Source organism: Leptonotus elevatus, chromosome 1 (genome assembly GCF_054856555.1).
Source record: "Leptonotus elevatus isolate MCC_2025b chromosome 1, RoL_Lele_1.0, whole genome shotgun sequence".
Taxonomy (NCBI): domain Eukaryota; kingdom Metazoa; phylum Chordata; class Actinopteri; order Syngnathiformes; family Syngnathidae; genus Leptonotus; species Leptonotus elevatus.
In genome coordinates, this window is record NC_141239.1 from 26,256,099 (window position 1) to 26,280,128 (window position 24,030).

General features: G+C 40.4%; 1 protein-coding gene across 1 annotated transcript in view; it reads left to right on the plus strand.

Annotated features, from left to right (window-relative positions):
• Nucleotides 1-843: 843 nt before the first annotated feature.
• LOC147181421 (transcription factor MafG) overlaps nucleotides 844-24,030 on the plus strand; it is a 29,575-nt gene continuing 6,388 nt past the window's right edge. Inside the window, exon 1 of the mRNA XM_086075877.1 lies at nucleotides 844-1,232. The gene's annotated coding sequence lies outside the window, so the exon portion shown is untranslated. The remainder of the gene's footprint in view (nucleotides 1,233-24,030) is intronic.

The window sequence follows — 24,030 nt, forward strand, 5'->3', positions numbered from 1 at the left end:
CACACTCTATAAAAGCTGATAGATGCAGTTAGAGTAAAACAGTCAGGGCTCTTCTTACTCATCTGGACATTGGTGGTGCATGCATGATGTAGAAAATACTTTAATATTACCTTTTTAAATAGCACAATGCACCTTTAATGATTCCCTTTATGCCCTAAAATTAGTTAAAAAATTTACTGGTTAATGTTTCATTGGTTAATAATTTATCTTAATAAATAATTTGCTTATTGTAAATAAATATAAAAAATACGTTTATTTAATTGTATTGCTTTATTGAATGATTGTTAGTTAATTATAACTAAATTAATTAGAAATAATAACAATTAAAATTACAGAATTATTTACTTTCTTTACACACATATTAGAAAAAAAATGGGCCTATGACTTGGCCGATCCGTCCCATTTAAAATAATATAATAATAATGTGACCTTAGAGCACAAAAGTTGGCCAACGCTATCATTATTACGGGATTGTTTCTTTTTTTGAGCGGTTTATGAATGAAGTCACGTGACCAAACTTGATGACGTACGGCCAGGTACAAACAAGAAACAACAAGAAACGTGTCTTTTTCCCTCTTCCAAACCACAAACGGCGGCCGCGGACATTTCAAATGCAAGATCTCCCCGCTTCGAAGGAAACGTTCTTCGTCAGTCATGTGGGTTTGTCGTTGTTCGTGTTGCGTGTGCGTGCTCGCGCGCACGAGTATGTGCGTGTGTGTGTGTTTGTTTTGTTTTTTGACAACCTGCTAGCCACCGATCTCAGCGGCGTCACGGTAGCAAGATTTTACAGCATTGTTTGACTTTCAAAATAAGAGAAAACGCTTGTCTGGTAGCAAAGCCTGAACAGACGTTCTTCCTTGTAGGGTTGTATAATTTTGAAAGCGGAAGCGCCATGTGTTGTATCTTGTAAAAGCGAAACGAGAGCTAATCGTTTGTAGAAAAATGTATTTTTTTTTCCACGGGTACATTGGCACCGGGAGAGACGTGATAGTAGGAAGCGCTGGTTAGTTGCCAAATGTAAACGAGGGCGTGGGGGAGTCTCCTTCCCTTGTGTCCCGCTTGTTTATTAGTAGGCGGGGGGATTGTTTGACACTTTGACGCGTGGAAGGGGTCGTGGAATGTCCAAAGTGTTTGGCTAGCGTCAACACATGCGAACCTGCTGCTGCTTCATCATCTCGCCGTCAAAGGGGGAGCGAGCAATCCGAAGCTGAACATTCACAAAGCCAAACCAGGTTGGTTGTCTTTATTTTCCCCACCAACGCTATATTATATCTAAACCAAAACCACCTCTTTTTGGAATTTGGTTTTAAATCAAATACAAATAATATACAGTATCTGGATCATCCTTTTTTGGTGACGAATCTGCTGTCGCATACCGCCGAATTGCAAGACGGCGAAGCAAAAGCAGACGTCTTTTGTGTGTAGCATCGTTATTATTACTATTTCAATATGCTGAATCATCACAAAGGACCGCTTGGAGACAGGATAAAGGGGGTCTTTCGGCCGAGGTGGCTCGAGATGAGCATCAAGTGATGAGCATCACCCAACGCATGTGTGTCTTTGTCTTCAAGCCTTCAGACCGAAGTGCCAAATAGGTGTCAAGCTGTCACATCCATTTAGAAAATGCATGCTAAGCAATATACAGGGTGGGCCAAAAGTAGGTATGCACTTCATGTTTTTGCATTTTATTACATTTCCAGCCTACCCCTGCCCCCATATTTTCCTTCCTGACCTCCCTTCTTTCTTTCTTTCTTCCTGACCTCCTTCCTTCACTTGGAGTTGCTTTTCATTCAAGCATCCTTACTTCCATCTGTCCTTTGCTGAAACCCATCTTTCTGTTTCCTACTTTCCATCCTTCTTCCCTGCCTTACTTCTGACCTGTTTTTTATTCATGCATCCTTCTATCCTGCCTAGTGCATGCCTTCATTTCAACCCACTTTTCTGCTTTCCTTCCTTTGTTCCTAGTTTGCCTCCTTCCTTCCTGAGCTCCTTCATTTGTTCCTTCTGTACGTCCTTCCTTCCTTTGCAGAAACCTACTCTTCTGCCTCTTCCTTTGTACCTACCTTCTGTCCTTCCTTTCTGACTTATTCTTTGACTTCCTTTCCCTCAGACCAGATGTATTCATCTTTTCTAGGTATGCACGATGATTGTCGGACCAATTGTTATCGGAATGATTTTTTGGGGGAAATTACGTCATTAATGTCTACCTATTTTTGTTGAAAGCCGCCTCAAACACACTTAAAGTTTTGCTGCATTCGGGGAAATTGGGACAAGATTACTCATCGCCTCACTTTGATCACTTTTTTTTATGTCATCCTCCGACCTGTTACACCATTAGTAAGAAGCGGGATTGAAATGTTTTAGGGTCATTCACGGATAAGGATTTTACCAGACCCACCACAGTTAATTTATTATAAAAGCACATAAGATAGTTATTCTTTATAATTATTCACTGTTATCTACAATTTCACTATTATCTACAATTCAGGGCATCTATAATTTAAGACATGCATCTATCATGGAACACTTTCTATAATGGTCGCACCACATAATATTTTCTTCTCAAATCAAAGTTATGAGGCTAACAATTAGCCATCTAAACAAAATAAACTAGCTAGCCACACAATTAAAATTAAAGTGAAAATATATATTTTTCAGGCCATATGTCCAAATATGACCAACACGTGCCAATTGTTAAAGGGTAACTTTTTGTTTGCATAGTTGTGAGACTATACAAACCTGATAGCTGCTCCCATGGGTTCTTGACTGTTTTGTGGATGATACAAACTCCTGTCTATAAATGTATTTTAAAATAAAAGTCCCAAATTGGTTATTTCAATTTGATCGTACCACCTGATAATTCATAAAATGGGCATCATCAGACAAACTTGTCCATCAATGACCCTTTATTAATTTAAGCTGCAACAACAGCTCACAAGAAAAATGTATATGTGTGGAGCAGCAGAAAGTTATCGGTTATTAGTATCAGTGGGGAAAAAAGTTATCGCGCGTCCCTATTTCCTTCCTTCCTTCTGTGACACCAAATTGTCTTTGTAATACAAGAAAAAAGTAATAATTAATTAAAAAATGTTGACATTTTAAAAGAAGAGAAACTGTTATGTTACAATTAAATAACTATTCTTGCAATATTACATAATTCTTTTCTTGAGAGGGGTAAATGCTTTATACTCTCGCTCTACAACTTTTTTTTACATAATAGTATGACTTTCCCCACTGCAAAAATGTTCATTCTCATAATTTTCTGACTTTTTTTTTCTTGACAAATAGCAAACGTTTTTACAACAATTTACAGTTATATTACCTATTTGTTTCCCCGTAAACGTTATCATTTTATTCCCGCCACAATGTTCCTTCGTTTTTAGGATTATTTTGTGGTATTCTAATCCAGGCAAGAGCAAGCTCTCTGGTGACAGCATTTGACACAATTTAACAGTCCATTTCTCTTATTTTGATGGGGCAGATGCTCTTGTTTCCCCCTCGCGACTGGCGGGATGACATTTTCAGCCCATTAGCCTGCATGGAGGCCAGGTAATGAATTATCCGCTACCGTTTCTCTTTTAAAGTCACCTTGGAAACTGTTGAGCATTTATAGGCAGATTGAAGTTTCCCTCCCTGTTCTTGCTCGCCGAGCCGACTTATTTCATCATCGTGTGTGTGTATGTGTGCCGTGCATTTAAATGCGTTTTAGAAGACAGGTGCTCGGCTTTGCAATAAAGCTTCCAGTTGCCGCCTTCCAGGTAACGAGAATAGATGAGGGCTCGAACCTGAAGAGGAGACTGATTGAGTTGAGCAGAGGTGTTTTGCTTTTGGAAAACGGCTCAGAAATGTCTTGGTTATTACGACAGTAAAGAACGTAAGATTTTGATTTGATCAATTAATTCAGTTTTTTTTTAGTCTTGGTTTTTAGCCTTCCATAGTTAGAAGCTGGTCTTTGCTGATGTGCACTGCTTTAACTAACAGCATAGCTGCGAACAGAGAGGAGCTTGATGACAAAAGCAGAATCAGTATTGCCAATTGTAAGTGATTTAGCTATTCTAATATAGCGACTTTTCCAGCCCCTCTAGAGACATGAAGGGATAAAAGAGCAAGCACTAGGCTTTTTTATTTTTTATTGCTATGGTGAGAATAAATCAAACATGACTTGGGTAATTATGCTATTGGGCTAACGATAATAGGCAATAGGCATTGTGACTAACAAAATTGTGTATTTTAAGTAAGAATAAATGTGTGTCTTATTTGTATTTTTAGATTGAATCCTTGTTTGAGATCAGGAAAAATAAAGTAAATCCCAGGAGGGGGAAAATAGCAAAACTACATTTGAATGATGTCATTGTCATTTGAGTTTTCTATAAACAAAGGGTGGAAAAAAAAGTTGATTATGGTAAATGGACTGCTTTTTATAATTTAATCCTCACATTCACCCATTCATACACACACAAAATCAGATATCAGGTTTTTGTCAAAATATAAATATTAAGAGTTTTTATCTTAAGGCCAAATTGCCCAGCCCTGCAGTCCAGTTGCTGAAGGAGAGGATTGGATGGAGGGCTTGACGAAACCCCTAGCAAGACTTGGCACCATAATGCCTTATGTATGGCCGACACGGAGTTGCGCCTCGGGAGCGGTTACGCCTATTCAGGACAATTAATAGCCTCCAGGAAGGAACACAAACCTGAGATTTGTCCATAAAAGTGCTGCTTAAGCTGTCGCTGGAAAATGGGAACATGTGGAAGCAAGATCAATAAATTATAATTTTTTCATCCCTTGCATCGGGGCGGTGATGAAACCTCTTGCAAGAGTGAATTACTAAGTGTTGCGATATGCCCGCCACTGATTCTTTCAACTCCCAGTGTCTTTGATGACTTTGCGCTTCGAACTTGAATGAGACTCGGTGTGTTCATCAGTGTCGGTCGGGACAGCTACAGGAAGTAAAAATGAAAGAATGTCTGAGATGTTTGACGACAAACAAGTATGAACTGTAGAGCCGATGTTAGCTCTAAAATAATACATGAGGTGTCCGCACTGTTCCATCAATTTTATACACCACTTGAACTTTAAACTTAATAATATTAAACATATAATAAACCATTATTAAAGGCCAGACAGTAAACACTTTTGAGAGCTATAAATATATTGGGACAATATTGGACAATAAGTTAAATTTTACTTGCCACTCAGACAATCTTTAAAAAAAGGGCCAGCAACGACTGTCCTGTCTGAGGAAACTTTCCAAGTTCCAGATCGATAAGTCCTTGATTTGATTTTATAAATCATACATTGAATGTGTGTTGACTAGAATTATCTCTTCTATGCTGGTTTGGCAACATTAAAACCAAATCAAAAAATGGACTGAGCAAAATAACTAATACAAGTAGTAAAATATTGAGAGTTCATCAAAGCTCACTTACAGATTTGTTCAACAGGCAGGTATCGAGGAAAACCAATGTCGTTCTTTCGGATGACTCTCGTCCTTTATATCTTGAGTTTGAGATGTTGCCGTCTGGATCTCGGTTTAAATTTCCAAGGATTAAAAGCAACAAGTACAAGCATTCCTTTGTCCCTTCAGCCATTTCTCTCGAACTGTGGCCGGGAGAGGAGTTGTACCTGATTGACAGTTTTTATTGAATTGCTTGATTTGTTGTGAGTATGTAATTTAAACAAAAATTAAAAAGTCTAAAATTCAGAAACTTAATTTTAGGCCTTAAATGTCTTAAAAAACAACAATATTTTCATACAAGGTCTAAAATTTAGTTTACCCAAACCCAAGTCTTAAATTCTTATATCCGCTCCGTCTATGCAGAGAACTGGCTGTAGGAAAACAAAAACAAATTGTGCCTGTTACGTTATTGTTTCGACTGTCTGATAGCTGAAAACCGTCCACACCTAACCCAAAAGCAAAGGGGGGCATTCGCGGGAGTGCATTTACATTGTCGTCAATGTAGTTCGGGTGGGCGGGTAGTTCGTAGCGGTTAGCATAGCATCTAGCTTAAGCTTAGCAGATAAAAGCCTTTGATCACCACAAATAGTTTTAAATTGGGGGGGGGGGGGTCGCTGTCTGTGCCTATAGCTGACATTGAGTTTGATGATCTGTGCAGCATTCTCAGCAATTAGTCTTGTATTTGTCTTTATTAATTTTATTAACAGCTTCAATTCAAAGTTAGCACATGACAGCTGTTAAGGTTATTCGGCTGTCTATGAAGTACATCATTATGTGGGTGCGACACAGTGTGCCACCAAGTGTTCAGGCGGAGACACTACAGTTTGTGTGGAAACCGGTTTAATGGGAGCAACTCTTAGGCACGCTGTTGTATTGAATTACATTTTTTTGCACTTGCCTTGAAAAAATCTTGTAGAACCACATATTTTGAATGTGACTTTTATGGCCACTAGATATTTTTATTTTATTTTATTTTATTTCCGTATAAATTTTTTTTGATTCATTTTGTTGTGTATTGTACAGGGTGTCTGGACACCGGTAAAACTACAAATGGCCCTAGAAATTTGATCAATAAATGTGAAGAAATCAACATTTTAGTATACAATGTTTTAGAGTTATGTTTTATTAATTGTGTATTACTTTATCTCTTATTTGGAAGCATTAAATTATTTATTCTCTTATTTTTTCTCTTATTACTATAGCAATCTTTTTTCTTTTTTTTTGCCAAGTGGTGTCGAGCTTGCGGTGATGAAGTGACGAGTTCTGGGGATGTGCTGTGTTGTCGTCATCCTCAAAAACTGAAAATCAAAGAAAGCAAGCGATTTTTGACACTCGAGATTGGGGAGTCCTTTGTAAAATAAATAAATAAAAAATAAAAAATACACACATGGGGACATATTAACTCTTTGACTGCCAGACGTTTTCAGAAAAGGGATGCCGTCAGTGCCAGCCGATTTAAGCATTTTGACTGATCTTTCAAGGTCCACAGAAAATGTTCTGTTTGGACTATGGAAACACACATACTACCAAATGAAAGATTGGACTTTCATCTTTCATCAGAAAAAAAAAGTTTGTTTCTACCTTATTCCGTTCTTTAGTAATCAACAATAGAAAATGGTTAGTTTCACCCAATTTCGCCTGTTTTGGACCAAAATACGGAGAAATCAAGCTTTTAGTGAAACGATATTATTTCATGCATTCTAGTGAATTTGACACTTCTTTTTGTCCATGAATGATGCCACAAACACCTAAATAGTGCTTTACTTCTATAAAACACTACCACCAAGAATGAAAAAGTGTTTTTTGATAGCAAAATACGTTTATTTACATTCAACAGTGTAACAATTTGACAACAATTTGGCAAACTATTTACAAATGTGTGCAACTGTGGTGCTATTTACAAATATGTGGATGTTTCAACGACAGTTTTTCTTTTTGTAACACTCTCCTGCGTGCAAAGAGACGCAACAGCATTTGCACAACAGATTGCCTCTTCGCGTGCAAAAGCTCCACTTTCTTGCAGGCCGTTTTTTCCGGGGAATAGCAAGTATATACTGCAGTGTGTGTTGCCATAAAGTCTAATATCAGGATCATGCTACGGTTACGTTACGGTGATGTTACGTTGTGGCTTCCTCATGTCCTTCGGTTGCTATACCGAGTGGTAGATGTTCTGATCCATTTTATCCACTCCATTCATGGTGGCATCGTAGTCCAGAAACAGTGTCTTCTCCGTGATCAGACTGTACCCGCTCCTCCGATGAATATGCATTGGACTCGGGGTACTCTTCATTGTCCGATCGAATGTCCGCTTGTGCAGCTCCGCGTTTTCCGGCGTTAGCAGCGCTAGCCGGTGAGGCTTTATGACGAGAGAATAACGGCCGCGTCAATGCTTCCAACTCCGGCGTCAACCTCGGGAGTGACCATCATCATCATCATCAATGTGCATTGGTCGATGCTTTTCGACTACTCTCCATCGTCCGATCGAATGTCCGCTTGTGCAGAAGTACCCGGCCGGCTATTATGCGCGTTTTCCGGCCTTAGCAGCGCTAGCCGCGCTTAGCCGGTGAGGCTTACTACGTGATCGTAAACACGTCAAGGCTTCCAACTTTGGCGTCAAGCTCGGAGTCATCATCATCATCATCATCAATCTGCATTGGTCGATGCCAACTCTCCATCGCCCGATCGAATGTCCGATTGTGTAGAAGTACCCGGCCGGCTATTGTGCGCGTTTTCCGGCCTTAGCAGCGCTAGCCGCGCTAGCCGCGCTTAGCCGGTGAGGCTTACTACGTGTTCATAACAGTCACGTCAAAGCTTCCAACTTTGGCGTCAAGCTCGGAGTCATCATCATCGTCGACATCAATGCGCTTTTTAGTATTGATTGATGCTTTCCGTCTTTGAAAAAAATGCTCAAGCGTGAGCTGCTTGTAACCGGTTGCTTGGTCAAGCCATTGTGGCTTGGATCAGCCATTGTCTCCTCAACACTCTAGCTCCGCCTCACGTCTTCTACTGACGCCCACGGTGGGCGGCCCATTCAACCTTGTGCAAAGAGAGTCATCGCTGCCCTCTAGGGGCCAAAACGAGTCTTTTACTATTCAGATATGCCTGATACTTTCAGCACAGCTGCCCAAGGCTTTCCTGCACCCGTTTTTGAAAAAAAAAAAAAACAAACATAGGGGACGTCTTTTAACGTCCTCGGCGCCCTTCCCTAGGTTTATGCTAAACGTTTTATAACGTTTATGGCAGTCAAAGAGTTAACTATTCACTCCCAGCCATTTTCACTAAAACAATCCCCTTCACTCCCAGCTGTTTTACTGGATTTTGACTGATTGTGTAAGGCCCACAGAATATTGTGTTGTATTGCTATAAAAACATGAAACCTACCAAAAGAAAGATTAAAGTCTCTTCTTTCATCAGGTAAACAAGTATATTTCTATCTGTTTCCGTTTTGCAGCAATTAGAATTATAATATAGCTAAGTTTAATCATTATTCACAAATCTACTTAGAATTCTGAGCAATTGAGGGTTTTTTTTCAACATGGTCCTGGTTCCTTTCCTATGCTCTGCTGCCACCCGCTGGCCGTTTGTGTAATAACTACCATTTCTTCAACTGTTCTTTGCAGTTGAGAGGCTGCATCAAAGCCTTCTGTATGCTGTAGCATAAAAAAACATACACACGTATAAACACTTCTTTGGGACACTTAAAACATTTAAAATAGAACGCATTTGTACGTTTTTGGGAGCAAATGGGTTAATAGTATTGATTTAAAAATTTTTTTTACCACATTCTGATGATCGGTCCAAGGCTAGCTAGCTATATACATGGCCAGTGCTGGTTCTGGCAGGGCCACCATCCGAAAAGGCTTAACGTAGAACCCTGCATTAGCAAAAGCATTATAGTACAGTTTCGGCCACTTGATTACAATGTTGAAAAAAAAAATTCTGAGAGGAGTTTTGCCGTAGTGGAAGTGGCTGCGATAAGTGAAGCAAATCAAAACCCAGTTTAAGTCAGTCAGTTTAACAAGAATTGGCTTGAAAGTACCGAGTTTTCCAGCTGGTTTGAAGAGGTAGCAGGCGATAGGCACTTGGCTCGTTGTAAAGTATGCAAACAAAAACAAAAAAGTTGGAGACTTTGGATGTGAAGGCACTCGAGTCACACGCGAAAGCCGGAAAGCGCCAGCTTGCTATGACTTGAATGTTGGTCTAAAAATGTTCTCATAATGGTCTGAAAAGGTCTCAAAAAGGTCTCAAATTTAACTTAGTGATTCCTGCAAGAACCCTATAGAGTATTGTAACTACTGAAAGGTATTCTCTCTTTATTCTCGTAAATATTTGTAAATTGCATTCGTAAAGTGTATTTGTAAATTGTTTTTGTATTACGATTTATTTCTCAGAAAATCTGACTTTATTATTTTAACATTACAAATGATGTCGTTTGATCATGAACTTGGCTCGCCTTAATATTATCACTTGATTTTAAAATATGCTGAAAAATGATCAGTAGAGAGACACATGAAAGAGAAGCTCATCGTGACAAAAATAAGTGGCAGCGTTTTTTTATTTATAATTTTGCATTTTAACGAATGTGGGAAGACGGCAGGGGGCTTCTGTCTCACTGAAGAAAAGAGTCATGACGAGTCCTCCTGTGGGTGGAATGGTTCCTGTGGGACACCCTTACACCACCTCTTTGAAATTATATACATGTTTATCATTACTTTTTTATATATTTAGTCAGCAGATAGTAACAAATAAGAATCTCCCATAGCCTTTAGGCACACCTCATTCCTAGTGGTTGTAGCTTTTTTTTAGCTTCACATGAGGAAAAGTAGACACTCATTAATAAAATCAGAAAAACCTGATTGTTGATGCAACAACATTTGTGTTTCATGTCCATGATCTTGCCTATGATGTCTTTGTTGTCCAATAAAATGGGAACTGCATACGCAGTCACCTAATGTTTGTTGACAAAATTTATGGTAGGTAAATCAAAGGTCATCTATGCATCACACATTATGTGGTTAAGATACAGCTGCCTGTCATTATCCACCTGGCCACCAGGTGGTTTTGTGTGCACATTAGTCATTCAAGAAATGAACCCTTGCTCGAAACAATTGGCTGAAATGGTTGGAAGCCTCATGAGGCTTCGTTTTGCCATCACTAACCGATGCCCACACGCTGCAGACTGGCTAACTTAAGCTAAAAACAGCCAACTATACTCTTATTCACTGACGTAAACGTCACTTACCAGGAGGCTCTCATTCATCAGAGTGCCAAGAGCAGGTTCTAAATTCATTCACACGACTGAAATTTAGTATGTGCTTAAGTACAAACAAACCCATACATATCAAACGTACTGACAACTTTTTTTCAGACCGACACCAGTACAAGTACTTGGCACTTGCGTAGTCACCGGTACCAATACCACTAGTACTATTTATACACAAAATCCCCCCCCCCCCCAAAAAAAAACAATGACATATCTATATCTATATATCCCAATTTAGTATTTTTCCTTAAAATTGCATGAAATTAATGTAAATTTTCTAATTTCTGGTTCCTGTTGCAAGTACTGATACCTTGAAATAAGGCTGGGTAATCGGCCCACTACAGATGCCTGGTATCTGTACTCTGCCATCCCTACCAGTAATTGATTAGTGTTGATAAATCCCACCCGTTTTAAACAGCTATGCTTGGGCACATCTAGCCTCATTTGCATTGACAAACGCCTCCAATTGACTCTATATGGTAGCAGGTTTCCTTTTAAGAAATCAGAAATCAGCGCACAGAGGGTAAAGAATGAATTGCACTGTTTGGAACAACTAATGCAAGTGTTCCTAATACAAGAAAATAACTAACAAGATGGGAGAGTCAGCTTCAGAAAACCGGTGCGCCTTGATTGGCCTGAGGTTAAAGTAACTGCGATGTCATTTTCAGTCGACAGCAATTGGCAAAATGACCAAAAGGTGGATTTTGTTGCTTAACTCGTATTCCCCTTGCGCACAGAGAATGCTGTGTTTAGGCAAGTGGGGGCCCATACAACATATTATTGTGAAGAAAATTGACTTCCCCTTTAAACTGGGGGGGGACGAGCAAGTTACTTGAGCACCCGTATTGCAAGCTGGGGAGATGTGACCTCACTGCTGTATACATGTAGCCAGGCTGTCTGCACTTATTATTGGAGGCGCCCACCCGCAGAGCTATTTTGTAGAATGAATGAATTGTTCGTTAATTCCTCCAGCCCACGTAGATCGCAGATTATTTGTGCATTGATTGAATGAAATCATTTACTGTTCACGTAGCAAAATTTGTTTTGTGATGGTGCTTTCATTAAAATGTGGGTACAAATAATCTCTCGCTCCAACTATGTTTTGGGAAACACGTTTAAATTCAGCCTGTTTGTGTGTATTTGTATAGCCGTTGTGTGTCAAAATGTTTTGTGAGTTCACACGATCAGATTTCCACACGTCCTCACGTACAATTACAATTACAAAGTGATAGATCCCATACTTGCCGTGGGAATGTTTGTACACACGCTTTACGCACACTTTATAAATGAGGCCCAAGGCCAGGCCCTCCCTTTGGAAGCCACACACATTAAGTCACAAACAGATAGAGCATGACGGGGGACCTCAAATAAACAAAATGAAAAATGAATAGAGCATGACGGGGCACCTCAAATAAACAAAATGAAAATTGTATTCATAATTTGTATCCTACTACTCGATTATGCGATGGGATAATAGGTAGAATACTTGTTTCTAAAAAAAATATTTGATAGCTCTAGCCTCTAACCCTAGACAGAGGTTCTACTCTATTTGATTGAGTGTGCCACTGCACACAACTAACTAACATTACTAACAAAAAATATTTGCTTTGACGGCTAGTCAGTGTCTTTAGTCCTTGAGGAAAAAAAGCTTCTTTTATTTTTTATTTTTTACTTTGAATAACATAAAAACTGCTGTAATGTGGCTCAGTCCTTGAGGAGGGCCGAAGTCCTGCAGGTTTTGGATTTTTTTCCTTTTCCACCACACGTGATTATTGCTACTCAAAAGTTTGTAAACCTCTTGAGCAATTTGGACTTTCCAATTGTTTCAACCTGATTTGTTGTTCAATCTGAAACATTTTATATATATATGTTCTTTTTTTAATCAATTGTGTAGTCAAAACTTAATTAAAAAGAGTTTTTGGTCAATTCATGTAGGTGCAAAAGTAAGTGAACCCTGCGCTGCATTGCTTAAAACGTAGGATCAGGTAGGACGAATTGGTAGCTAAACTAACCACTGAAATGGACCAATGAAATGAGAGGTTTAGCAAAGAAATTGCGCATCACTGACTGAAACCACTTCACTTTAGCCTTCCCCAGGTGAACCCATACAGGCCAGTCATGCTGAGAGGAAGAGAAATCTCAGGGGACCTCAGGAAGTGGGCAGTGACAGCATATCTGTCTGGGGAAAGCTATAAAGTCCTCTAAAAAAAATTGAGCTTCATCATTCTATTGTGAAGCAGATCATCTGCAACTAGAGAACACTGAAAATTACAACAATCCTGCCTAGAAGTGGACAGCCTTCTAAAATATCAGCAAGAACCACAAGAAAAATTATAATTCAGATAAAAAGCCAACTCGAACATCACATCAAGGGATTTGCAGACCTCTTTTGCTGCATCTGGGACACGTGCATGCTTCAACAATCAGAAGAAAAGTCAATCCACAAGGCTTTCATGGAAGGCTTGCTAAGGTAAAAGCCTCTGCTCACAAAAAAAAATAAAATCAAAGCTGCCCATCTGAACTTTGCCAGCGAGTACCCGGACAAACCTGAAGCTTTTTGGAAGTCCCTTCTGTGGACAGATAAGTCCAAAATTGAACTGTTTGGTCACAACTAAAACAGTCATGTATGATGAAAAGTCAACACTGCATACCAGCAAAAGAACCTTCACCTTTAGTGTGAAGCATGGGGGTGAGAATGTTAAATTCTGGGCTGGCTTTCCATCCTCACGACCTGGACAACTCCACATAATCCAGAAAATCATGAATTCAGCGGAATATTGTGAAATCCTGGAACATAACCTGAAACCGTCTTTGTGAAGTTACTGCCTGGTAGAAGATGGATCATGCAACATAATCCAATAATCCAAAGCATTCCATCAATACAATCAAGGAATGGCTTAAGAACAACAAGATTCATGTTCTGGATGTGCCCAGTCAAAATCCTGATTTAAATTCTTTCAAAATACTGTGGCGAGACCTGAAGCGGGCAGTTTATGCTAGATGCCCATCCAACCTCTCAACTGGCTGCATTTTGCAATGAAGAGTGGCAAAAATTCCCCCAAAGTAGATGTAAAAGATCATTATCATTGCAAAAGGAGGTGCAATGTCCAATTAAGTGAGAGGTTCACATACTTTTGCACCCATGAAATCCGAGTTTTTCTTAAACTAACAACTTTTGTTCAAGAATGAATGACAATGTTATCATTCTTTTTGTTCAAGTCCATTATTTTCAATGTCAGCATCGTAGATTTGGGTATGATTAAACATTTAATAAGGTTATTTTAATATTATATACAAAAAGTCTGACCATGCCTGCAGGGTTCGCAAACTTTTGAGCAGCACTGTATGTTCATCTCAAAAGTAAGCTCTGCATAAGACTGTTAACGATTCTGTTAATTGGAATCAGCTGTGTTGGAGGAGAGAAACCTCTAAAACCTGCAGTTCCCAGCCCTCGGAAGAACGAGTACCCCTGCTCTAAGGTCACCACAACTGGCATATGCATGCAGCACTAATTTGTTTTTTTCTGCTATTGAGCGGGCGCCTGCATACCCCCCTTTTCCTTTACCAGTGCAATGGCCCAGAGTATCCCAAGCTGTACTCTTGTTTAATGGAGAACTCCAGCCACATATGGAGGTGGGCCGATGAAGTCTGGTCCGCCTGCTTACACTACAGAGCAGCTTCTGATGGCAAACAGAAGCAGCAGCTGATGAGCTAGGGGGGAAAACAACATCATTTTGCAGATAAACGTCGGCGAATGTGACCCAGTCAAACCAGAGGCCCTTTGAATAAGTGACACATTATCACAGACACAGACTTGTGTCATCCCTTAAGGGTGATGAGTCACTTAAAAAAAAAAAAACATATTTCAGACTTGAATGTTCCATGATTCGTCACATGCATTGACGGCTTGCTAATATGCTTGTTTTAAGTTGTAATATCACCATTCAACACTAGATGGCAGACATGGCTTAGTCAATCTTACACAGGGTCTTGATGAGTAGGCCTAATGTTTTTTGGGGAGGATTTGGGATGATACGCAATAGAAACAGTTCCTCAATAATATAAAAATTATGAGTGAGTTGATTTTTGTGTACAAATGCACAAATTATTGCACTTAATGTTGGTTTGCTGTTCAGCAGTTTTGTGCTGTTTTGAAATTGTCATTTTTATGCAAGAGAACCCTTTGCACAAGGGGTGGGAATCTTTGAATGTCTCACGATTCGATTCCGATTTTTGGGTCTGTGATTCAATTCTGAATCGATTTTCGATTAAGAAAGATTTTTGATTCAAAATGATTTTATTGACAATGATTTTTGCTTCAATCTATAGATGCGCAAGGAATTGTAATGATCTACTCTAGTCTGACTCGCTAATGCTAATTAGCGCGCTACTCGGAGCACTTTTATCACTCAAAAGAACGGCTACACGCTGGGAAAAAAACCCAACTTTTATTGGAATAACTTGATTGTGACTTTTTCCTTCTACTCTCTAATGTGGCTACAACTTAACAGTGTATTAGACCGCGTGGAACCACACTTGCTCTCAGTGGCCAAACCGGGTACAACATGAACAGCGCTCACACAGACAAAGGCAAAACAGTATAAAATAATTTAAATAAAATCTATTTTTGGACATCTAAAATTGATTCTGAATCATACTAAATACGCAATTCTTATGAGAATCAATTTTTTTGGGCACATCCCTACTTTGCATTGTTAAAAAAAAATCACTATTTGGTTACTTTTTTAGTTTGCTTCAAACCTTTTGTTTTTGAGTTGGGGGATATTTTAAACATGCATTCAGATAGGTAAGAAATGATTACGATTCATGAAAGATTAAATATATTTAGAGCGCATCTTTTGCACATATGCACATATTTTGTCCATATCTAAAATGGCATTTTTTTGTCACACATCTGGATAGGAATTCTGTGGTCGTTTGTGGCCTACGAGTAGCAGTGGTGAAGAAAATTGTGCCCCCGAGGCATTTAAGTTGCCCATTCCTGGAGTAGTTGGACCGTTTCTTGGAAATTACAAATCTTGCCCAGCCTCGCTTCAAGGCCATGGACGGAGAAAATCTTTTATGTTGGCAGTACTTGATTATGTAAATTAGTCCCACTTTTACATCACAATTCGGCAAAATCAGAATGGATTTCTCACAGACACAGTTTCAACAATAGCTGTACTTGGTTGTCTAATTTCACGCTTGAATGGATGGGCAGGCACTCCAGAGACACAACTACCGTATTTGAATACAAGCAAATAAAGTTTTCCATAATATATCTCATTAATGAAACTACTGCATCTCCCGCAAACAGTGGTCTATAGAAACTGCAATCCTATGATTTTTATTGTTTATTTTTTTAAATATTTTTAGTAACACTACAATTAATAGAGTAATCTGTGTTGGAGACGATCATTCGTTGCAGCCCTCTTTGGCAAACTAAATGTAGGCTACAGATGCCAGTGGCCCAGTATCAGTGCTGATAAATGAGTCTCATCACAAGTGTTTCCCCCTGTGTGACATTATGCAGCAGGTGGCAATAACTCCCCGATTCCAACCTTCATTTCAGAGGATAAATGGCACAGATCAAGAGTCGCCGAGCAGCAGATTGCTTATTGCTTGTTTTTGAAGAGTCCAGTCGATGGAGCGGGAATACAATTGTCCTGACAATATACCACGAACCACACAAGCTGTCTGAGCACCTCAATACAGCTCATTTCATCCAGCATCCACGTGTAAACTCAGTCTTCTGTGACTGGTGTGTTGTACTCACGGTTTACTTGCGGTTGACCCGGGTATATCCCAACTGATTACAATTACCTTATATACAGGAGCAACTTTGTTATGGGGTATTACAAATTTTTCAGAAACTGGAATTTTGACCCTGACCCAAATATTGACGGCATATAAAACGTCGTCGCAGAGTGACTGTCGACTGCTACGTTATCTTTCTTATACTTGTGCTTGCCAGAGATCTATTAACGGCTTCTCACTAGTGATAAACCTTGCTTAGTTAGCATCATTGCCTCGTTTTATTTTGGTCAGTTTCTACTTCCTCTTTTGCTCCATTCCTTTTTGTCTGATAGGACTCTTAGCGACATCAATTTGATTCTTTGTTTTCGAATAATTTAATTACAAATGAAGTAGAAGTCCTGTCTCCAGCCTCAAAGCTTCGAAGTGATCATTTTTTGGTTAGCCACTTAACAACTAGCTGCGACTCACCAGGGCAGCTGCCAGGCTCTGCCTTTTAAAATCACACACATTTAAAGTCACAGTAGTGTAAAATGTGAAGATGGTGACCCCGAGTGGACAAAAATAATACCTGCACCTCACATGAACATTTTGTATTGTATTATTTATAGTACAAAATCAATTTTTGTTCAATAATACTTAGGATAATCGCTAGAATAATCGACTCCAGAAATATTTGTTATTCCCATCCCTAAAGGGCATATAACAAATGTTGTTTTTTGTCAGTGTTCGTTGAAGCTTGCAAAAAGTTGCAAACTGGTCGTTCAAAATTTCTTGGTGACAAGGTAAACTGTTTGCAACCATTAAAACTGTTTGCAAACGTCTTTGCAACCATGAACAAACACTGACAAAAAAAAACATTTGCTACGTTCGCAAACACTCACAATAAGTATTGAAACTCATAAATACTTTTATAAAGATTTATTTTGCCGACATTTCTCACACTGCATCAAACTATTTGTTCTGCTTTAATAATTCCAGTCCTATAATATTTGAGCTATACAGAAGTGTCTGTAGTGTTTCCCCCTGCACTTCCCGAGTGTTTCTTTCAGAGTGCCTCTGGAAGTTGAATGATTTCCCCCCTGCCTCTTTCTGTCACCCTTATTTCACGCTCTGAATAGTTAGTAGTTAATAGCTTCCCTCCCCTTTTGCAAAGCACACCTTTCTCTTGTCTCTCTCTCTCTTTCTCTTTCTCTCCCTCTCTTTATCTACCAGAGCTATCAGAGGCATCTCATTTTTAATTTGCTGCTAAACGCCCTGCAACATGCCCAATAATTGCATTCGGCGGAAACGAGGCACGATAAGGATCTGAATAGCCAGATCTGTTGTTTGAGACGCTGCATATGAATGGAGGGAATACAACTTGTGTGGTCTCGTTATGATATTTAAGGGGTAGAAAATGCATTTTGAAGTAAATACCTTAACCTTAATTGTAACCATTAACTGAACACCTAACCCTTAAACCAAAACCCAAATTCTACCCCTCGTTTCACAACATGAGTAGATCTCCATGTTTATCTGAATGACTGTTTACGTGCTGCTGTTTTGGTTTGCGACAAGAGTACAAATGGGCTGGACAGTTAACTGTTTAATGTCAACCCATGTGAGGTGGAGGTCTTTTTCTGTTCATCTTTGATCTTGACATCGTGGCTGTTGTGGTGCCCATTGTTCTCCCATTCCTCGTCGCTCAACCTCTCTATCCTGTTTTGTCTGTCTGCCCTATCCCTCTACTCTCTTTGCTTCTTAACCCAACTGGGCCTGGATTCTGTTCAGTTTTCTTCTGTAGATGGAGTTTTTCCTTGCCTCCGTCGCCACGTGCGTGCTCTTATGGTCTTCAGTTGGTTTTCTCCCAGCCGCGAGATTGATTCATAAACAATAAATTCCATATTTTAATTGATTTATCATAGTCTACTTTTGGCCAGAACTGGCTTGTGGCACATCATGTTTGTTTTCCAGCTGTTGATCCGAGCTGTTGTTTGATCAGCATGCCCCACCGCTGTTTGCTCGTTTTGTCTTTCACTTCATTAGCCAGCCAAGCGAGCGCTCTCGACTCGTGCTTTTCAGGAATCGATGGTGACAAGCCCAATTCCTTAACGCTCTCGCCTCTGCGCGGAATGATGATGATATGCGAGCCCCTCCTTGCAGCTCATGCTTAGCATTCACAAGACAAGCCGCGTCGTAATCTGGGTATGAGATGTAGATTCCTGTTTCTTTTGCTCCCTATAATCTTGTTAAGACTGCTGTCAAAGTGGCGATGGCTCCCCCCTGTTGCCCCCCTGAGCGGCCATGCATGACACCTTCAGAAATCCACCGCCCCCTCCTCATAACATCCCAGCACCACCGCCATTTCGAGACAAGTGTTGATGAAAGACCCCCTTGCTTGTATCCTTGAAGAATCACCTCCAGAACATCTTTATCCCACCCCCCAACTTGAAGAAAGACTTGAAGGGGATAAATATTCATCACACGGTGCAACGCTTGACAACAAAGGGTCCCCAGCTAATGGCGGTCATCTTTGTGGAGATCCCGTGACTGGGATGAGATCATTAAAGCATCACACTTGCTCAAGGCCGGACCTCTCATATCCCACCAGAGCGCCTCCTTTCTCCCTTGAGCTTCAACCTTCCTGCGTGAGCTGTCCGTACATTTTTGAAGGTTGTCTCGTCCTGTCACTTCAATACCACTTCCTAATTGGCACTTTTGATGTGTGTGTGCGTGTGTGTGCGAGATCCTTGCTGAGATCAGTGCTTTTTCTTTCCTCTGCCCATTCTTCCCAAGCTTCTCCAAAATGTGTCGAGCATGCGCTTTCCCCTCCGCCATGCGCGCCTTCTCCGCCTTCTTCTCCATCGCATCCCCTCCTTTCTTTTTACCTGGGTGGCCACACTCAGCGTTTTTTATCTCCTGTGGGTGTGATACGTCTCTCCTCTACCGGCAATCAGCGCTGATTTGTCAGCATTCTTCCAGGCGATTCATAAAAATTCAGCAAGCGCCTACAAAAAAATGTCCCTTTCTGCATGACCCCTGGGCTCCAAGCGGTGGGCTCCATGTCCTCAATTGTGAACTTAGTAGTTGCATTCTTTCTGTCTTCGGTCTTTGTCGACCTGGCAGTTTTGTGCATTAGTGGTAATATCAGCACTCTAACAAAGGTGGGATGGCACCCGTATACAGAGGTGCTGCAAACTCTTCATGAACTTTTTTGGGACATCACTGTCAAAAAACGTTACCTCTTCCTCACGCTATGATGAGCCGCGTGCCATTGTGTTTCATCAAGATTGAAATTCTGGGTGCTTTTTTTTAACGACAATAATGGGGGAAAATAGTCGACTTTACACTGATCTGATTGGCTGGAGCTTGCATTTTCATAATTGTCATAATTTGCCGATTGATCAATGTTGTCATTGATCGGATTTTCAGAAATAAGACATTTAATTACAGCAAACACAATCTCGTTCACTCTGGGACATTCTTTGCTGCTATCGTGTATGTGTAAGCATGAAAGCTAATCTATTTTCAGCCTTTTCACATGTACTGTGAGCGGAAAGCCTTGCCTCCGCATCCTCGACCAGTCAATCACAAATAGCGTTTGTGTAGTTTTGTGATTCTCTTGATCAGTGTCCGAAAACCATTTTATTTAAATGAATAAAAAACTAGTTACAGTATGTGTGTTCTTTAATTTTAATTAATGAAGACCATGACCGTGAGTGTTTCCATAATTACATCAAAAGCTTTCATCAATTGGCAGAAATTCCGTGGAACTTATGGCTACGCACATTCAGCAAATGACAGATGCAACCAGCAGGCAGGTGTGTTGTTTGAACTAACACAAAAATAGGTACGTTGTTGACGCACAAAAGTTTTGCTAAACGAGGATACAAGATATACGGCAGTCATACCAAACACAAGTTGAGCTATTCTCGTGACGCAATTACATACAGTATAGGCTACCTCCAATTTATTGTGTACTGTATTTGTTGCCGGTGTGTGTGGCTTTGTCTGAACGCAGGAAGTGCCGGTCATAAATAGCCACGCTGAGTTTTGTTGAGTCCAGCCAGGTGTGAGGGAGCGAAAACGGAAATGCTGTCGGTCACTCACTGGTGAATCTTCATAAACGACCATAAAGCAGCCAGCGTCAGGCGGTGGGGAGAGACTTTACTGAAGGTGCTGAATATTAGGTGTGGGAAAATGTTTTGACTCTTAGATGCATTGCAATGTGGATAAATCTGAATCAATCCACAGACGTACATATTTTTATTATTAAAATGTTAATTAAGGTAATACAGAACGTTCAAAATAATGCGTAACTAAGAAGTGCTGCTCTACCCATCTCTCGGACACGCGGCGCAGACAAAAAAAAAAACACGGATGACAGCCGCCTACCTTGCGGTGATATCCATAAAGCTGTTTCGAACTCCCAAAAACTCCTAGATCATCGATAGATGCGATCTGTAACTCAAATCCAATCCGAACCGTGAGTTGTTGTTTTTTGTCCATTGCACCAAATGATTCATGCTTAGTGAGACAAATAGAAATATGTCAATCAATGGAGAAGTGTCTATGCACAGCCGCCAATGGTCAGGTGCTGGTGGGCAGCAGGAGCTCGTGTATGACAACCAGAAAAAAGAATCCCCCGCACATTGACAGAACTTCACTCACCGCAAGAGATTTGAGGTGAACCTGATGACGCTCAACGCGTTGTTTTCCTCAAATAAACTCACTGAGTGAAGTTCTGTCAGTGTGCGGGGGATTCTTTTTTCTGGTTGTCAAATAGAAATGTGTGTAGTAAAAAAGTGCATCAATATACATAATTTAAAAATGCATCAATAATCGTTTTATAATCTGAATCAGAATGAGAATGTGAGATGTCCAAGGACTCCCAATCCTACTGCCTTGCCTTCACAAACAAGTCTTTGGCTTTGTCCAAATTTGTAGGCTGTGTCCTGCCGTCCCCCAAAGGCAAATTTCTCTGCCACATGACGCAACTTTCAGTGCGCCTCGACTGTATGCCGGTGTCCAAATTCCCGCAGCCTTCTAGCCTTCAAATGTGACCTTTGTTTCCATGGAGACAGGCGCTTTAAGCGAAGGCTGCTTCGAGCACACTTTCATAGCCTACATTGCGCTGCTCTTCTTCTACGCTGCTCTATGCAGCTCTTCTTCTACGCTGACTCATCTCTTCTCATCCATTTATCATTTCATTACTCATGGCTCTTAAAAACTTTGAATAAGAATTTTTTGAGATGATGTAATCAGTCATTTGAGTCGATTAAGTATTTATGGCTTTTTGTCTGGTCACCGGGAGCGCAGACTTTGATGTGCATGGAGCCAATGGCGTGTCTGTGCCATTTTAATCACTGATGCCATAAAATCCAATGATTATCACGCACCTGTGTATAATATGCCACCCCAAAATCATCCTTAAAAGCATTTTTATCTGCTCTTCTGCATAATATCCGTTCCTTCGATTTGCTTGTAGCCTTTGTTAATCAGAGTGAATAATATAAATATTACTTTAGCCATTTTCTATAATTGTGATAACTTTCATTATTTTTCATGTACAATTAATACTTTTAAAAACACATTTTGCCACTTGCTGTCGATTTGAAAATTACATCGCGCGTGCTCCAGAAATAGTTAACCAATCATGGCTCAGTTAATGTTACATGACCAATATAAAAAAAACAGGTGAGCTGATCTATCTCTTTTTTTCCCCCCTCCAGTTTCCATATCAATTGTGTGCTAACACTAAATGTCCGTGAAGACGGGCATTACGTCACCCTCAACCACTCCACCTCCCCCACCCCCAAAAAACTGTGGAGTGTTCAACCCGAACACTCCACAGTGAAGGGAAGATACATACATACATGCGCTTTGTACTCATCTGGGCATTGGTGGATCATGGATGATGGAGAAAAAAAACTCTAATATTAACTACATAAATGTGGATGGACAAATACGTAACATTAGACATTAACTCTTTGACTGCCAGACGTTTTCAGAAAAGGGATGCTGTCAGTGCCAGCCGATTTAAGCATTTTGACTGATCTTTCAAGGTCCACAGAAAATGTTCTGTTTGGACTATGGAAACACACATACTACCAAATGAAAGATTGAACTTTCATCTTTCATCAGAAAAAAAAGTTTGTTTCTACCTTATTCCGTTCTTTAGTAATCAACAATAGAAACTGGTTAGTTTCATCCGATTTCGCTTGTTTTGGACCAAAATACGGAGAAATCAAGCTTTTAGTGAAACGATATTATTTCATGCACTCTAGTGAATTTTACACTTCTTTTTGTCCATGAATGATGCCACAAACACCTAAATAGTGCTTTACTTCTATAAAACACTACCACCAAGAATGAAAAAGTGTTTTTTGATAGCAAAATACGTTTATTTACATTCAACAGTGTAACAATTTGACAACAATTTGGCAAACTATCTACAAATGTGTGCAACTGTGGTGCTATTTACAATTATGTGGATGTTTCAACGATAGTTTTTCTTTTTGTGAAACACTCCCCTGCGTGCAAGGAGACGCAACATGATTTGCACAACAGATTAGTTTCACTGCGATTGCCTCTTCGCGTGCAGAAGCTACACTTTCTTGCAGGCCGTTTTTTCCGGGGAATAGCAAGTATATACTGCAGTGTGTGTTGCCATAAAGTCTAATATCAAGATATTTGTTACGGTTACATTACGGTGGTGTTACGTCTGGCTTCCTCATGTCCTTCAGTTGCTATACCGGGTGGTAAGAGATGTTCTGATCCATCTTATCCACTCCATTCATGGTGGCATCGTAGTCCAGAACCAGTGTCTTCAGACTGTACCCGCTCCTCCGATGAATATGCATTGGACTCGGGGTACTCTTCATTGTCCGACCGAAAGTCCGCATGTGCAGCTCCGGCGTTAGCAGCGCTAGCCGGTGATGCTTTATGACGTGAGAATAAAGGCCGCGTCCAACTGTGGCGTCCAACTGTGGCGTCAACCTCGGGATTCATCATCATCATCAATGTGCATTGGTCGATGCTTTTCGACAACTCTCCTTCGCCCGATCGAATACCCGGTCGGTTGTGCTGCGCGTTTTCCGGCGTTAGCAGCGCTAGCCGCGCTAGCCGGTGAGGATTACTACGTGATCATAACGGTCGCGTCAAGGCTTCCAACTTTGGCGTCAAGCTCGGAGTCATCATCATCGTCGACATCAATGCGCTTTTTAGTATTGATCGATGCTTTCCGTTTTTGAAAAAAATGCTCAAGCGTGAGCTGCTTGCAACCGGTTGCATCATCAGCCATTGTCTCCTCAACACTCTAGCTCCGCCTCACGTCTTCTACTGACGCCCACGGTGGGCGGGCCACCCAACCTTGTGCAAAGAGTCATCGCTGCCATCTAGGGGCCAAAACGAGTCATTATACTAACTAGATGTGCCTGATACTTTCAGCACAGCTGCCCAAGGCTTTCATCCACCCGTTTCCAAAAAAAAACAAAAAAAACATAGTGAACGTCTTTTAACGTCCTCGGCGCCCTTCCGTAGGTTTATACTAAACGTTTTATAACGTTTATGG